This window comes from Neoarius graeffei, chromosome 11 (assembly GCF_027579695.1).
Source record: "Neoarius graeffei isolate fNeoGra1 chromosome 11, fNeoGra1.pri, whole genome shotgun sequence".
NCBI classification, from domain to species: Eukaryota; Metazoa; Chordata; class Actinopteri; order Siluriformes; family Ariidae; genus Neoarius; species Neoarius graeffei.
Genome location: NC_083579.1, coordinates 26,830,755 through 26,849,430, shown reverse-complemented (window position 1 = coordinate 26,849,430; position 18,676 = coordinate 26,830,755). Strand labels below are relative to the sequence as shown.

At 42.4% G+C, this 18,676-nt stretch overlaps 1 protein-coding gene across 1 annotated transcript in view; it reads left to right on the top strand.

Moving 5' to 3' along the window:
• Positions 1-18,676, top strand: part of si:ch211-266g18.9 (transforming growth factor-beta receptor-associated protein 1) — a 69,639-nt gene that overhangs the window by 21,759 nt on the left and 29,204 nt on the right. The gene's annotated exons all lie outside the window — the stretch shown is intronic.

Here is an 18,676-nt window from a genome sequence, read left to right as displayed (position 1 = left end):
AAGGGAGGATTAGCACAGACAGTCATGTAGAATATACGCAATATTTAATAGCAATCCATGTTAACCAGCTTGGTGTCTTGAGCTGCTTATAAATACAATCGAGGAAATAGGAAATGCAGAGATTTAATTCCCACCAAGGATGTCTTAAAGTAATGGAACAAATTTGGATTTCAGGATTACAGGACTAAATTAATCAGCCTTTACTTTTTAAATCTTCTTTGATAACATGTCACATGGATGAGGGAGCACAACAGATAAGATGGGCAGGATGGCAGCTATAGCAGGATAAGCAGGCACCCACGTCATTGTTTCAATGAGCAAAAAAAGAGAAAGGATGAATGAATAGAAATATTCTTATAGGAACATGGTTGTCAGTCATAAGACAGTCATAAATGTGTCACAAAACCCTCTTAATTAATGAAGGGACTTATATACTAACTGGCCAGTTTATTAGGTACACCCATCCACCTGCTGTTTTATGCAGTTCTCTAATCAGCCGATCCCTTGACAGCAGCATGATGCATAAACTCATGCTGATACAAATAAAGAGCTTCAGTTAATGTTCACTTCAAACATCAGAATGGGAAAAATTGGGATCTCAAAGTGTGACTTTCACTGTGGCATGGGTGTTGGTTTGAGCCAGATGGACTGGTTTGAGTATTTCAGAAACTGCTGATCTCCTGGGGTTTTCACACACAACAGTCTCTAGAGTTTACACAGAATGGTGCGAAAAAAAAATTGAGTGAATGACAGTTCTGTGGGTGGAAACAAACACCTTGTTGATAACAGAGGTCAGAGTAAAATGGCCAGATTGGTTTGAGCTGCCAGGAAGGATATAGCAACTCACAGCAACTCTTTACAACCATGGTGAGTAGAAAAACATTTCAGCATGCAACAGCAGAAGACCACATTGGTTTCCACTCCTGCCAGCCAAGAACAGGGATCTTAGGATTAAGAACAAGTTCCTATTAAAGTGGCCAGTGAGTGTATGTATGTAGAGTGATATTATTGGTTACATTATATGGTATCTCTAAAGCGTGGAAATGCAAAACAGATGTGTTTGTGAATGTATCACAGGCAAAAATGTTTTCATCCTACTACAGTGGTGCTTAAAAGTTTGTGAACCCTTTAGAATTTTCTATATTTCTGCATAAATATGACCTAAAACATCATCAGATTTTCACACAAGTCTGAAAAGTAGATAAAGAGAACCCAGTTAAACAAATGAGACAAAAATATTATACTCGGTCATTTATTGAGGAAAATGATCCAATATTACATACCTGTGAGTGGCAAAAGTATGCGAACCTTTGCTTTCGGTATCTGGTGTGACCCCCTTGTGCAGAAATAACTGCAACTAAACATTTCCAGTAACTGTTGATCAGTCCTGCACACTGGCTTGGAGGAATTTTAGCCTATTCCTCCGTACAGAACAGCTTCAACTCTGGGATGTTGGTGGGTTTCCTCACATGAACTGGTCCTTCCACAACATTTCGATTGGATTAAGGTCAGGACTTTGACTTGGCCATTCCAAAACATTAACTTTATTCTTCTTTAACCATTCTTTAGTAGAACGACTTGTGTGCTTACTGTCATTGCCTTCCCGCATGACCCACCTTCTCTTGAGATTCAGTTCATGGACAGATGTCCTGACATTTTCCTTTAGAATTCACTGATATAATTCAGAATTCATTGTTCCATCAATGATGGCAAGCTGTCCTGGCCCAGATGCAGCAAAACAGGCCCAAACCATGATATTACCACCACCATATTTCACAGATGGGATAAGGTTCTTATGCTGGAATGCAGTGCTTTCCTTTCTCCAAACATAACACTTCTCATTTAGAAAGGCCCTCGTCGGCTGCCAGGCTTGAACCCAGGACCTTCCCACTGTGAGGTGACAGTGCTAACCACCACACTACCGTGCCACCCCCCCCATGTGTATGTATTACTAATATTTGGATGGAGCTGCATGCTTGGGTAGTAACATTAGTTGATCATGAAGGGAAACAAACATCTTAAAAGGATGATCTTAACAGTGGCAATGGCATTATCCCCTTTACATTTTACGTCAAGCTATCTAGCAATCTTTTTAGCCAGTTTTTGTCCATTTCATTATTGGAATGTCTATATGGATGATATCAGCTAAAATTGTACTTGCTTGCTATAGCTAGCTGCTCACATGGGTAATGCAGCATAAATACTAAAAATCGGTCTGCATGAGCCTTAACCCCATGCAGACTCTTTATTCACAGATTGCTCTGTAAATACATTATCAACAAAATACTGCTCACCTCATTCTGCTTTTCTTTTTTTTGGGGGGGGGGTGGGGGGGTGTTGTTGAAGCAGGGTTACCTAATCCTGAGGCTGCATCTGTGCATGTTGAGGGCAGATCTCATTAGTGAGCAAGCTAGATATTAGCATGCATCTTACCCTAGCTGGTGCACTAGCTGTATCATGGATCTCCAAATTCACTGAGCTTTTTGTAGACCAAAATTACATTCATCTCATATAATTTCATTGCATCATCATCTCAATTACGCATGTCATTTTCAGTGGCAGTAAAGGTAACCTATGAAGTATTTAAGTAAAATGACACTGCATTGTAAATTAAGTTGTTTGCTTGATCATCCAAGCAGTGTTATAGCCACCATAATAATCTTCTGTAGCATTAATGTTAGCATGTTAACAGCCACTGAAGGAAGATCAGTGAATAAATGCAAACAAACAAACAAAAAAACCAGGGTGACGAACTGTCGGCCCTTTCTCTCTCTCAGCTTTCTGCTGCCTCTCTTTACATTTCTGGTAACCCAACTTCTTCATAATTGTGTCAATCTACTGATGGTTCACCATCAATTCTGTTTCTACCATGTGCAGCTAACGTTTGTGCTGGATTAGAAAGCAACAAATTGAATGCGGTGTCATGCTCTGGTTCTGCCTATGCAAGACTGTACCATGTAATGAATAGGGAGAAGGGTGAAATTTAAAGACTTTCTATTCTAATAATTTTGCAGAAAATGGAAAACCAAACCAAAAGGTTGTTGTATTTGCTCAATATGAGAAAAAATTATTAAAAAAATATTTTTATTAAATTAACTTACACATAGTAATAATATTAATATTGTCGTCTGAGGACCCTCTGTCAATGCTGGGCCCTTAGAATCATCCTAACTCCCCCCACCCCAAACGATGCTCCTGGCAAAAGCTCATAGTAAAAGAGTTCATTATAGCAGGTTTGCAGTGTAGTTCCTTTTAACACGTATGTTATAGCAGCTACAAACGATCATTCCTTCACCAGCCTCTCTCTCTTTCATGAGAATGAAAAGCCAAATAAAATAATAAAATGCAATTTAATATGTGAGAGAGAAACTGCAACGTGCTCTGCATTGAAGACTTTCCTATGTCACAGAACTTATTTACAGCTTCCGTTCATCTGCTCATTAATGAAAGCCATTCATTCATTATTGAAGGTACCGATACCCCTTATGTGTTGGATGCAATAGCAGTTGAAAGCTAGCCTTTCTGGTGCTTCTTTTAGCTAGCTAGCTATAACACAATGCTAAATATGCCAGATTTGAAAGCTAAGCAAGAATTCCGCACATTTATGACAATGAATGTCTTAAACCACAAAGTGTCCAATCAGCATCAATCACTTTTAACTTAAGGCAAGCTAGTTGTCAAGCTACACCTGAGCCACCTAGGATATTGTCAGTTCTAGCGAAGGGGCTAATGTTTTAGCCACATTACTTGGTGTCATTTTGTTTTTCAGCAATGTTTTAGACAGAAATTAACAGTTCACATTAAAAGAAATGTGTATTTGTTCAGGTTGTGATCAGACATTTATATACACAGACATGAATGTCATCATGGACATGAATGCCATAGCAATGTTGGGCTTTAAATTATTTCTTTGAACTGTTCTTCTGCCACAGAATGATTGTACAACAGGAAAGAAAGAAAAAAAAACCTCCTGAGCACAAGCTTAGCTTTGTTTTTGTGATATTGCTGACAATACTATATAATTACTCCTGTGTTTTTCTGGCAGTAGAACTTTCAGTGACCTTCACAATACAACCCAAAATCTGAAAAAGTTGGAACAGTATGGAAAATGAAAATAAACAAGAAAGCAGTGATTTCTAAATGTACTTTGATTTGTATTTCATTGCAGACAGTATGAGCTCAAGGTATTTCATGTTTTGTTGGTCAACTTCATTTCATCTATTATACCCTGTCCACACCAGGGATTTTGTACTGATACGATACTACTTTCATACCGCAACACCTGTCCACACTAGCAACTATACCGGCACTGTAGCGGTATAACTGTATCGGTACGAAACCCACAAATGTATTGCTGTGTTCACACTTATACTGGTACGAAAGTGGTATAACTGTATCGATACAAAGTATACCGGTACAGTTTAGTGCATCTGTCCACACTAGCAAGAAATGTTTGCGGTTTTCTTTCACAGTAGTTGAAATGCGCGTGCGCGAAATGTTTCCGTGGTTACCGAGTAACTTCCTTCCGAGAATATATGGCATCCGTTATTTCGAGATCTTGAGAAAACAAAACAATTATTTCATGATCTCAGCTGGATCACTGTATCTCCGTCGGTAGAGACGAAGCCGGGCCAGTCTTCTGCGGAGGTGCCGCAGACTAATTTTGAAATTATCCCTTATTAAAAGACTTAATGCAATCTCTCCCTGTGTCAACCCCTGATCAAAATATTGCCTTATTAGGTGATCGATTATTCCAGACATTCTGATGACCAAAGTTGCGTCTATACAGAATGAGAAATAGCCCCAAAGTCAGCATATCACAAGTCTCTTGGTGCACCTGAATGAACCATTTCTCAGCTGTTTACTCAAGATCATGAAATAATTGTTTTGTTTTCTCGAGATCACGGAATAATTGTTTTGTTTTCTCGAGATCTTGAATTAGTTGTTTTGTTTTCTCGAGATCCTGAATTAATTATGTCGTTATCTCGGGAAAACAAGGTGAATAAAAAAAAGGATTATATGAAGGGCCTCTCTCGGCTTCCATACGGATGAAACAATGTGTGTGTGCTTTTTGTTGTCAATGTACAGTCTGTATTTCTGGTGGTCATTTATTCAGTCGAATCGTATAAAGCGCGCGAGGCAGTTGAGAAAGAAAGAAACGAATCTCCGTTCTTCACTATTTTATTCAGCGAAGACATCAATTGAGGTGTGTGACTTTGCGCATGCACATTATATTTGTATTGATACAGAGCCTCTTCATCTGTCCACACTACAGCGAAGCGCTACAGTACCGATACTGTACCGGTATGAAACCCATACATTTGTGGGTTTCGTACCGATACAGTTATACCGCTACAGTACCGGTATAGTTGCTAGTGTGGACAGGTGTTGCGGTACGAAAGTAGTTTCGTATCGGTACAAAATCCCTAGTGTGGACAGGGTATATGGGTTTCGTACCGGTACAGTATCGGTACTGTAGCACTTCGCTGTAGTGTGGACAGATGAAGAGGCTCTGTATTGATACAAATATAATATAATGCGCAAAGTCACACACCTCAATCGATGTCTTCGCTGAATAAAATAGTGAAGAACGGAGATTCGTTTGTTTCTTTCTCAACTGCCTCGCGCGTTTTATACAATTCGACTGAATAAATGACCACCAGAAATACAGACTGTACATTGACAACAAAAAGCACACACACGTTGTTTCATCCGTACGGAAGCCGAGAGAGGCCCTTCATATAATCCTTTTTTTTATTCACCTTGTTATCCCGAGATAATGACATAATTAATTATATAATTAAATAATAATTTAATAATCTCAAGAAAACAAAACAATTATTCCGTGATCTCGAGAAAACAAAACCGTTATTTCGAGAGCTCGAGAAAACAAAACCGTTATTTCGAGATCTCGAGAAAATAAAACTATTTCGTGATCTCGAGAAAACAAAACAATTATTTCATGATCTCGAGTAAACAGCTGAGAAATAGTTCATTCAGGTGCGCCAAGAGACTTGTGATATGCTGACTTTGGGGCTATTTCTCATTTTGTATAGACGCAACTTTGGTCATTAGACTGTCTGGAATAATCGATCACCTAATAAGGCAATATTTTGATCAGGGGTTGACACAGGGAGAGATTGCATTAAGTCTTTTAATAAGGGATAATTTCAAAATTAGTCTGCGGCACCTCCGCAGAAGACTGGCCCGGCTTCGTCTCTACCGACAGAGATACAGTGATCCAGCTGAGATCATGAAATAATTGTTTTGTTTTCTCGAGATCACGGAATAATTGTCAGTGTTGTGCAAGTTCACACTTTTTTTGAACTAGTTCAAGTTCAGTTCAAACATGTTAAAAGTGAACTGTTCACGTTCATAGTTCACAGTTTTAATTCTGAACTAGTTCAAAGTTCAGTTCATTTTACTTTTAGGTGGGATATGAAAATAAAGACTAAAATCATATGCTACATTCTAGCTCAAAACTACTCACATATTATAGATATTATATTCTATCACACAAAATGGAAGTTATTGTACATACTATATATGGAAAAAAGGATAAAATATTTTGATTTCTTCACTGACTCAACCACTGCTACCAAAACGTTACACGTGACTTCAAACAAATGCTTTCAATTTCAACTAACAGTAACTTCTAATAAACGACAACTAGACTTCCTCATAAATGTGTGTGTTTCTAAAAAGATGACTGCCAATATGTATATACACTGAAGGAGTGCTATTTTAAGATCCATATCAACAGCATTGACCATATCAACCATATTGATCAGACAGAGGGATGCATGCTCAAGGGCTTTTAATTTCTCAAAATACAAAACAGGAAAACTTCAGATAGCCTCATTCTTCAGTACACATCTGTGTATGCACACAACAATCAAATTTCTAAAATTATTTGGCATTGTACTCATCTGTGTTCTCCGTGCCGCTACTTGAACTTTCACTGGCCATGTTGCTGTGAGTGTGCGCCGGCTGTGATGTGCGCGCTGTCTGTTGCCTGTAGCTAGGGAACGCTGGGTTACGCCTACTCTCCTCTGCTGCATCATGGGTAACGTAGTATGGAGCCAAATCATAGAGCCATCCACTATCTCCGGCTTCACACTACGTTATCCATGATGCATTGCACACACGCGGCACCTCAGGGCAGTGAGTGACAACAATATCAGACTGACAGTGAAGTAGTAGAACGTAAAATATCTTGCAGGTAGACGTGCCACTCGAATCATCAGGTTTCATGTTTCGTTCATCTTCATGTTTGTCGTTCATGTCGCATAATTTGAATGAATTCACGTTCAAGTTCTTTCATTACAAAGTTGTTGCGTTCAGTTCAAAGTTCATGGAAAAACGAGCGTGTTCAGTGAACGCGTTCTTTTGAACGCGTTCATGCACAACACTGATAATTGTTTTGTTTTCTTGAGATCTCGAAATAACGGATGTCATATATTCTCGGAAGGAAGTTACTCGGTAACCACGGAAACATTTCGCGCATGCGCATTTCAACTACCGTGAAAGAAAACCGCAAACATTTCTCACTAGTGTGGACAGATGCACTAAACTGTACCGGTATACTTTGTATCCATACAGTTATACCACTTTCGTACCGGTATAAGTGTGAACACAGCATTAATATACATCCATTCCTGCATTTCAGGCCTGTAACACCTTCCAAAAAAAGTTGGGACAGGGGCAATTTAGGTCTAGTAATGAGGTAAAAGCAATTAAATAACGATGTGATTTGAAACAGGTGATGTCAAAAGGTGAATGTAAACATGATTTGGTACAAAATCAGTGTCCAAGAAAGGCCTAGTTTTTGAGGAGCAGAGATGGGCCAAGGATCTCTAGTTTGTCAAAAAAGGCGTGAAAAAAATTATTGAAAGTTTAAAAACAATGTTCTTCAATAAAAGATGAGAAGGGATTTGAATATTTCACCCTCTGTGGTGCATATTACTAAACTATTCAAGGAATATGGAGGAATTTCGGTGCATAAAGGACAAGGGCGCAAGCCTAAACTGAACACAAGATTTCTTTTGTTGTTCTATTTGGCACTGTTTTTTCAGGCATTTATTTCTTGCACATTTTTAATTACTTTTTTTTACCTCCAACTTGGACTGTTGTATTTTGACTTATACTGTATTGTTATAGAGCAACTTCTGGCACAAGAATTTCCCTCGGGATTAATAAAGTTTTATCTTAACACCTGTGATCTCTGATCCCTCCGATGGCGCTGCATCAAGAACCATCATTCATCTATAGCTGACATAACCACATGGGCTTGGGATTACTTTGGAAAAACTTTGTCAAGCACTACAATATAGAGTTACATCCACAAATGCCAGTTAAAACTTTTCTGTGCAAAAAGGAAGCCTTATATTAACTGTGTCCAGAAGCACTGTTGACTTCTCTGGGCTCCTCTGGGCTTGGGATGGACCATCACAGTGGAAACGTATATTGTGGTCAGATGAATCAGTATTCCAGGACTTTTTTGGAAGAAATGGACGTCATGTGCTCCAGACCAAAGATGAAAAGGACCACCCAGACTGTTACTAGCAATAAGTCCAAAAGCCAGGATGTGTCATGGTATGAGGTTGTGTTAGTACCCTTGGCAAAGGTAACTTACACTTCTGCAGCGTTAATGCAGAAAAGTACACTGAGATTATGGAGCAACATATGCTGTCTTCAAAACAAGATCTTTTCCAGGAATATTTCAACAAGACAATTCAAAACCACATTCTGCACACATTACAAAGGCATGGCTGTGAAAGAAGAGGGTGCCTGTCTCCTCTGTCCCCAATAGAGAATGTGTGGTGAATTTTCAAATTAAAATATAACAACGATGACCCTGTATTGTTGCATAACTTAAGACCTTTGCAGGAAGAATGGGACAAAAATAACACCTGAAACATTTCATGACTCAATGTCTTCAGTCTGTCAACATCTTTTAAGTGTTGTGGGAAGGAATGGCAACATTACTAATGCCGCTTTTCCACTACCAACGCGGCTGAGTTGGGCTGAGCCGTGCCGTGCTGAGTTGGGCTGAGTCGAGCTGAATGGGGCTGTTGGAGTTGCATTTCGACTACAACTGCGCTGAACCGTGCTGGCTGGAAGTGGGTGGACACATTGGGTGGAGTTAGCGAAAGTGGGTGGACGTCACATGATGTCGTTAGGCAGCGCAAACAGTGACATCAGTGACCTTTTAAGCGGTAGTCTCACGACCCGGAGAGTAAACAATAAACATGGAGTCGTTAGTGTTGCTGGTCTTGGTGCTGTGGCTTGTTGTCACCGACAATGCCAACAGATACTAGCAAGAGCGTATAGATGAGGCGAGGCGCATAAGGCTTCAGAAATTCTCATAATTCGTAATTCTTCTTCTTCCGGGTTTACGGTGTTTACAGATCCCAGCGTGCTCGCGGGGCGTGTGTGGGCATGTGAGGACACTCCTCCTCACCAATCAGTGCACAGGGGAGTGTCTCCTCACGCCCCTAGCCCCACTCGGCTCGGTTTGGCTCGCTTCAGCCCTACTCCAAAACTGTGTGAGTTTTGGGTGCTGGGTAGGGCTGAAGTGAGCTGAGTCGCGCCGCTCTGAGGTAGTCGAAACGTGAGCCGTGTCAGGCTGAAGTGAGCTGAAGTGAGCTGAAAAAGGGTAGTGGAAAAGGGCCAAAAGTGGTAAATGCTTTACTGTCCCAACTTTTTTTGAAATATGTTGCAAGAATCAAAATTGAAATGTGTTTATTTTGAGGGAAAAAAAACACAATAAAATTTGCAAGGTAAAGCAGCAAATAATGGGTTTGAGTGCAATACAGGTCAAAGATTATTTACAAATAAGTCAAACTTTTAATTTCAGTTTCAGCATACCATCCCAACTTTGTCTGATTTGGGGTTGTATATTCTACAGCAATTCAAATCCCAGCAATGCTTGACCTGATCAGAATTGATTCTGACTCAGAACCTGCTATGTGACAGGAATGGATCCAAGTGCAGGGTTTTATTGAATGACAAATCCAAAATGGCAGACCAAAATCCAAGGTAAATCAGCAGATACAGTTAACTTTGCTCAATAAATGAAATATACCAGGTCAATACTGGAAATACCTGTCTACATACAAAATGTGCAGTCCCGTCACTTGGGATATGTTTTGAGTGAGATGTCACAAAGACGCCCTGAAAGTCCCTGCTATTTATGGGGAGTCCAGGAGAACAAGAATGAGGTAATAAGTCATGTGATGGGCCATGTGACTGGGCATGTGGTTGTTTGTTGGGCTGAATATTCTGAGAAATAATAGTATTTGGTATGTGTTGTGAAGATGATGTGTGACCTTTTGAGGAACTGTAGTTCTCAAATTTGTGGGTCTGTCAGAGTGCAGGCACTTATGGATGTAAATGCAGAGGAGAGCGGGGAAGCAGACTGTCGATGTGCCAAAATGATAGACATGAATCGAGGTCAGGAAACAAGTGAGGGTTGGTCGATCAGCAAACAATGTAGAGGAGACGAAACAAAGAGTACAAACAAAGGAAGGCTAACAAAGGCCAGAAACTAGAGAGGCAGATAGCGCAATACAAGGCTTGGTATGAACTGGGTAGATACAGAATGATACTTCACGTTGGAGTGGAGTGTGAGAGTGGTTTATATAGGAGAGGGGCTAATTGAGGAAATGAGTGACAGCTGTAGTTAATATTTGGGAGACAGAGGGTGCTGTGAGTCTTGGGGATTGTAGTCTTGAATGTCCATGTTTGTAGTTTAAGTGTCGACAGCAGGTTTACTGACAGAGGCCCCCCCGAGGAGCTCCCTCTGGGAGCTGAATTTTTCCTAGGGTGCCCTCTACTTCATGGTGCTGGTTTGTGTGGATGTTGAGCATGAAATTCTTGTTTGAGAAGAGGGTCTAGGATGTCCTTGGCAGAGACCCAGCTTTGTTCCTCAGGTCCATAGCCTGCCCAATCTACCAGGTACTCGACATGTCCTTTTCTGTGTCTGGAGTCAAGAATCTTATTTACCTGGTAGATGGGTTCTCCCTCTAGAAGGTGTTCAGGATGTTCCTGGACTGGAGTGTTCTTGGCCAGGGGGCCCAGAACTGCTGGTTTGAGGTTGGAGACATGAAACATGGGTGATAGTCTGCTGTGAGGGGGGAGTTCTAAGTGGTAGGAGACTTCATTAATGCATTGCAAAATCTTGAATTGCCCAATATATTATGGCTGAAGTTTTTTGCAGGTGTTGGGCTCTCTCTCAGGTTCTTTGTAGCCACCCATACTCTGTCGCCTGGGGAGAAGTTTGGGTTTTCTCCTCTATGTCTGTCTGCATATTCCTTATACTTCATGTTGATTGTTTCGAGGCATTGGTGAACCTCCTCCCATAATGCTTGACTGCATGTAAACCATTTGTCTACCGCCTGTATCTGGCTTGGTGCATCGTCCCAAGGGAACAAGTTTGGTTGGTAGCCGAGTATGCACTGAAATGGTGTTAGCTGTGTAGTGGGGTGTCTGAGGGAGTTCTCTGCATACTCGACCCATGGGAGAAAGCGTGCCCAGTCCCCCTGGTTGCACATGCAGAAGATTCTCAGGAAGCAACCGATTTCCTGGTTGGCTTTCTCAACTTGGTCATTGGACTGAGGGTGGTAACCTGATGTGAGACTTACAGCCACCCCTAACCTCTCCATAAAGCAGGTCCAGAAGTGAGAAATTAATTGTGATCCTCTGTCGCTGACTATATCTTCTGGGGTACCACAGTACCTGAACACATATTGAAAGAGGATTTCTGCTGTCTGGGATGCCGTTGGGATGCCTGGTAGGGAGATGAGTTTGAGAGCCTTTGAGAAGTGGTCCACTGTCACCATAATGGTGGTGTTCTCCTCAGAGGGTGGGAGGTCCGTGATGAAGTCAATGGCTATATGGGACCAGGGTCTCTGAGAAATGGGAAAGGGGCACAATTTGCCAGTGGGAGGGGCTCGAGGAACTTTGGCCTGAGCACAAGTGGAACAAGAGGCTATGAACTGGTTAATTTCTGTCAGCATGTTTTACCACCAATACTTATTCTTTAACATAGGATGAGTGCAGTGGTTGCCAGGATGCCCTGTGGCAGGTGACGCATTGGTCCATGTGATGAGTTGCCCTCAAAACTGCTTGGGCATGTAGAATAGACCAGGAGGGAGGTTATGGGGAAGATTTTGTGGTTGAGCCCTTCTTATTTCTCTGTCCAAATCCCAGGTGATTGGGAAGCATGAAGCATGCATGCACCAAGCATGAAGCACTGAGTTGGGAGAATGGGATGGGTTACAGGATCTTGGTGCATAGGACACCTTGGTGGAGGACATTGAAGACATCTACCTATTCGGAACCATGATTACAGGACTTTTGCTGATTGGATTAGGCATTGCCCTGGTTTGTCGAGGAAATCAGAAAACAGTGGCAGCTGTTCAAAGCCCCATAAAGCTGCCCGACATGATTGAAGCGGTGGGCAGAGCTGTCGGCACTCAGACTGTGGCTATTCAGAACTTGAATCTCACTGTGGATAATATCTTGTAGAAGCTTTCGGATTTGCAATGGAAAGTAGATTGTTCTGGAGACCAAGATGGACATGGATATGTGGTGTAGGCATGCAAAAGAATGCGTCTGCTCGCTAAGACCAAACAAATTCCAATCTTATCTATTTCGGTTCCCTAGCCAGTACTGGCCTTGGCCAAGGTCGTTGCAGGGGAAACAGTTCCCCTGGAGAACACTGCTGTTAGACTCTCTCTCATAATTCCTTCCCCCATTTCCCGTGGTCGCCGCTTTCACCCCCAGTGTGACAAGCGGGTGCGTGACCAGTGCCCTCATGGCTGCAGGAGCGGACGGCTGCTTGCTTGCGCTGGGTTACCTTTACCCACTCCCCTCCCCTGCTACCCCTCTTACCACCCCTGATCGCCCCCCTTTTCCCCCCTTCCCCCCCAAGTCTCGGGTCATGTTGTAAAGTGTACTTCTGTTTTTTTTGTGCTTATGTGCTGAGGTTTTTTTTTAATGTTCCCACACTGTACTCTCGCAGGAGCATAGAGTGGGTGTGTGTTTTTTCTCCTCTCCTTTCCTTTCCTCATGTTCTCTGCAATTTCTTTTTTCCCTGTCTTCCTGTCCTGTCTACTCCCCCTATGTAAGGACATGTTGATGGTCAATTTCACTGGTACAGTAATAATAAAGGGTTCATTCATTCATTCATTCATTCATTCATAGACCCAAAACTGTGAGATAGGGCATCAGCTTTGGTGTTCTTGGAACCGGGGCAGAATGAAATGATGAAATTGAACCTCATGAAGAATAATGCCCACCTGGCCTGATGAGGGTTTAGTCTCTTTGCTTTCTTGAGGTATTCCAGGTTCTTATGGTCTATGAGAATAACAAAAGGGTGAGTGGACTCCTCCAGCCAATGCTGCCATTCTTTGAGAGCTAGCTTAATGGCCCGTAGTTCCCTGTCACTGACATCATAGTTCTTCTCTGCCAAAGAAAGTTTTTTCGAGAAGAAGGCTATTGGATGTAGTTTCTGTTTCTCACTAAACTGCTGGGATAAGATTGCCCCTACACCTGTGTCTGATGCATCCACTTCTACCGTAAACGGTTTGGTGGGGTCTGGATGTTGGAAGATTGGAGCAGATGTGAAGGCTTGCTTGAGATGCTGAAAAGTTTCTTTGGCCTCAGGGTTCCACTGGCGGCGTTTTGGGCCTTTCTTCAGTAGCATTGTTAAGGGGTTAGCGATAGTGCTGAAACCCCTGCTGAATTGACGATAGAAGTTAGCAAACCCAAAAAAACATTGAAGTTCCTTTACAGAAGTGGGTGTGGGCCAGGATGTAACTGCAGAGACCTTGGAGGAATCCATGCTAACTCCTTCAGTGCTTATAAATTATCCTCGGAAAGAGATTTGAACCTGATGAAACTTGTATTTCTCGGCTTTGATGTAGAGGTGGTTTTCAAGTAGACACTTCAGGACGGCTCTGACATGCTTCTTGTGATTCTCTTCATCTGTGGAGTAGATCAGGATGTTGTCAATGTATGCGATAGCAAATCTGCCTAGCATGTCCCGTAGCACATCATTGATCAGGCATTGGAACATGCTAGGCGCTGAAGAAAGGCCATATGGCATCACCCGGTACTCAAAATGGCTGGCAGTTGTGCTAAAGGCAGTCTTCCGTTCATTGCCTCTTTTGATCCTGATCAAGTTGTATGCACTTCTTAGATCCAACTTTGAAAATATCTTAGCTGATCGATGTTGTTCTAGAGCCACAGGGACTAGAGGAAGGGGATAAGGGTATTTTACTGATACCTGGTTCAACCATCTATAATCAATACAGGGTTGGAGTCCACCGCCTCGTTTTTCCATGAAAAAGAACCCTGCAGAAGCGGGAAACTTCGGTGGGCAGGTATATCCTTGCTTCAGGACCTCTTGGATGTACTCCTCCATGGCGGCATGTTCTTTCTGGGAAAGGGGGCAGATGCGCCCCTGTGGAGGTGACATGCCTGGCAGGAGATCAATAGTGCAGTCATAGGGCCGATGTGGTGGTAGCCTGCATGCCTTTCCCTTGCTAAAGGCCTCCTGCAAATCCATATAGCACTCCAGGATGCTCTCCAAGGAGTCAGGCTGAGGACTCTCAACTGTGGTGGAGGAGAGCTTAACTTGTAGATGAGAGATGCAGTTAGTGAAACAAGTTGTAGACCACTGAAGAATTTCCTTGCTCTGCCATGAGATCAAGGGATCATGAAGCTGTAGCCATGGATAGCCAAGAATAAGGTCATGACTTACTGTATTTGTGACATATAGCGAGATTTGCTCTGAATGCAGAATGCCCACTTGAAGGTGAAGTGGTGTGGTCCATGAAGTGACAAGACTGTCTCCTATTGGTCCTCCGTCAATGGATCTAATGCTGAGTGTGCTTTGCAATGGGACCATGGGCAAGTTGAGTTTCTGCATGATGGAACAGCTGATAAAGTTTCCTTCTGCTCTGAATCAATGAAAGCACACAGGATGTGTGTGGAATTGGTCAACTTCAATAATACTGGGATTTTGAAAGACTTGGATGTAAATTTTCTCACCAGACTCACAGAGCATGTAGAACCTTCTGCTAGAGCTGCACAGGACAGACAAATGGGACAGTGGTTGAGCTGATGTTTGGAGCTCCCACAGTAGAAGCACAAACCTTCCTTCCTCCGTCTCTCATGCTCAAAACATGACAGCCTGGTGCATGAAACCTCCATAGGAGAGCTGTCTTCAGTAGCCATGATAGGCTGAATGCCTTCTTGGATGGAAGGGCAGTGAATCAACAGATGGTCAAGCTGGATGGCCAAATCGATCAGCAAGTCCAGTGTGAGTTGTTCATCTCGGCATGCTAGCTTGCTGAGAATAGCAGGACGTAGACCCTGATGGAAGATAGCCTTCAAAGCAGGCTCGTTCCATCCACTAGCTGCTTCCAGGGTTCTAAAGTCTAGAGCATATTCCGCCACACTTCGAGAACCCTGTGAGATGGTAAGCAAACTTTCACCAATTTCAATACCTTCCGGTTCATGGTCGAATATCCTCTTGAACATCGCGAGAAACTGCTCATATGATGTGGTTTGTTCTTGGTCTTTGCCCCATACTGTGCTTGCCCAGCGTAGCGCTTTGCCGGAGAGAAAAGAAAGGAATTTAGCGATTTTATGCTTATCAGATAAATTCGGCATGGTGGCGAAATACATAGAGCATTGAAGCAAGAAACCCTTACAGGTGAGGGCATCTCCAGCAAACTTCTCGGGTGCAGGGAGTTGTAGCATGGGGCTAAGACAGTGGCGCCACCAGGGGGTGGCCAGGGGGGGCTGTGGCCACCCCTACAAATTTACTGGCCACCCCACTGGCCAGTATAGATTGTAGTAGCCTCAGTTATGCAGTTCATCCCAAATGCACAGCCAGCCAGGCAAGACGCTCTTGATCTTCGGTGAGTGAGGGAAGATCATCTTCCCTCACTCACAGCAGCCCCTCCCCCCCGCCGCTTTTGCGCACTCCTACAGCAATGGCTCAGCGTGTGCGCGTGACCACCGCTTGTACCTACACAGGTAAATAATGACCTCAAAAGGAGTTAAGAGAGAAGACGGAGAAGACTACCAGTAAGTAAATAAGTCAAAATATTCTTTAGTAAAAGAAGAGGGGGAAGTATGCGTCGTAACGTGTGCTTTTTAAGTGCTAAATAGTGCTGTTACAGCAGCTTTTTGATGGATTTTTGACATGTATAACTGAGTTACGTAGCTAACGTTAGCTGCTGATTGTATGCTATGTCAGTCATTTTCAGACAATGAAGAGAAAGTCCACAGACATCTCTTCTTATTTTAAGAAGAATATTAGAACAGGAGAGAAAGAGACGGCAGGGGAGCAACAGAGGCTTAGTGAGGAGGAGAAGGAGGAGGAGGAGGACGGAATAGAGGAAAAGACAGAGCAGGATACACAGCCAGCATCAATAACAGAGCCAGAAGCCAGGCAGGACTCAACAAAAGCAGCTGTTCGACCTGTTCCTGGACCAACAGGTGAAATTATGACTGTACTGCATTAACTGTACTGTTATTAGTTTGTGCACATTAGATCATTAGTAACATTAAATATAACACAATAAACCAAAGTATATCAGTAGGCATTTCCTTAAGTCTTTCTGATAGTTTTCTACTGGCCGGTTTACTACAACAGTATAATGATATCCTGAAATTATGGCTTTTAGTTTTGGTGTGCCACCCCAAGATTTTAAGTGTCCCCATCTGGCCACCCCTATGAAATATTTCTGGAGGCGCCACTGGGCTAAGAAGAGACTCAGGACGCCATTGGAGGGCCTGCGACATCACAGTGGTCAGCTGCGTTAAGCGGGTGTTGAGGTCCGCTAGCATCTGTTGATGTTCTCCCAGTAGGTCACCCTGAGCATTCAAAGCAGTCCGCTTTGCTTCTTCCGCTACATCCATGATGGCAAAGTATCCTGTCAGAGTGCAGGCACTTATGGATGTAAATGTAGAGAAGAACGGGGAAGCAGACTGTCGACAAAGCCAAAACGATAGACAGGAATCGAGGTCAGGAAAAAAAGCAATGGTCAGTCGATCAGCAAACAACATAGAGGAGATGAGACGAAGAGTGTAAACGAAGGAAGGCCAGCAAAGGTCAGAAACTAGAGAGGCAGATAGATAAATACAAGGCTTGGTATGAACTGGGTAGATACAGAACAATACTTCACGTTGGACTGGAGTGTGAGAGTGGTTTATATAGGAGAGGGGCTAATTGAGGAAATGAGTGTCAGCTGTAGTTAATATTCGGGAGACAGAGGGTGCTGTGTCTTGGGGATTGTAGTCTTGAATGTCCATGTTTGTAGTTTGAGTGTCGACAGCAGGTTTACTGACAGGGTCATATTGATACCAAGGGGGAAGCAATTATACAACATGATTATATTACTACGACAGAAAAGTGAGCACTTAAAATAATGTGTAAAAATTTAGTGTGCACATACATTTAATTTACACGTGGAATGCCCAATCTTCCTTTTTTAGTCTGCAAACCTTGTGAAAAAGAAAAAGAAAATTGAAAAAAGTCCCTGGTTTGAACACTGGATGTCGCTGTCACATAAAACAAAATATTTCCAGTGAGTGAACTCTGTAAAAACATTATTTACTCAGTATTGTACGTGTATGCCCTGCGATGACTTGGCGACTTGTCCAGGATGTACCCCGCCTCTCACCCATAGTCAGCTGGGATAGGCTTCAGCTTGCCTGCGTCCCTGTACAGGATAAGTGGCTACAGATAATGGATGGATGGATGTACACATGTATAGTAGGAAGTGCTTACATTTTCACATTTGGTCAGTTACATTTTAAAAGCAGTGTAATGGTGGCAATCAAGCTGCTACATTATTTATTAGTTTTTGTCTTCATTTTAATCATTACAGATATCCTGTGGTCCATAACTAGACAACATTACCATTTTTTAAGGGTAGACTGCCTTTCAGATTTTTCAAGTGTAGGTCATAAAAAGAATTTTACCTGACACCCAATTATTTTTGTTTAGTGGACTGAAAACTACTGAATTTGAATAACAGACTTCTAATTTTATTAGTTTTTTTTTTTTTAACAGAACAATTCATGAATTTAGGGCCATGTGAATTTAGGGCCATGTATTTTTTCCTGCTTCACCATGACCAAATTCAAGATACTATGTCATGCATCACGTGATGGGCTTTCCCCTTTCGTGCAAGGCATTGTGGGATACAAATTTGAAACAGGAGAGAAAAATGGAGGATGTGAGTGTGCGAATGAAATGTGAAAGACCAACTATAGTAATGGAAAGTGAGAAGAAAAGATGTTATGTTGCAAAGGAAAGGAAATGCAGGACAAAACTAATAAATATTGGTGTTCAGTGAGCACCTCTGTGTGATCAGCTGTTCGGTTAGCGACAGAATTATATAACTGTCAGTGCACGGTCAAGGTAAACCTGCAGATGGCAGAAATGCAACACTGTAGATGCCAGCTGCCGTAAAACCCAGAAGAAGAAGAAGGTAAACCTGTGCCTGCGCACAAGGACTTCCTCTGTCTGCTTGACTGCACGAAGCAAGCGATTTTATGCACATTATTTGCTAGGGAATCCCCTCAAATTAAATAACTCCCAGCCACAGAATGGCCAGATATTTTGTGAGATATTACAAAAATGAACATA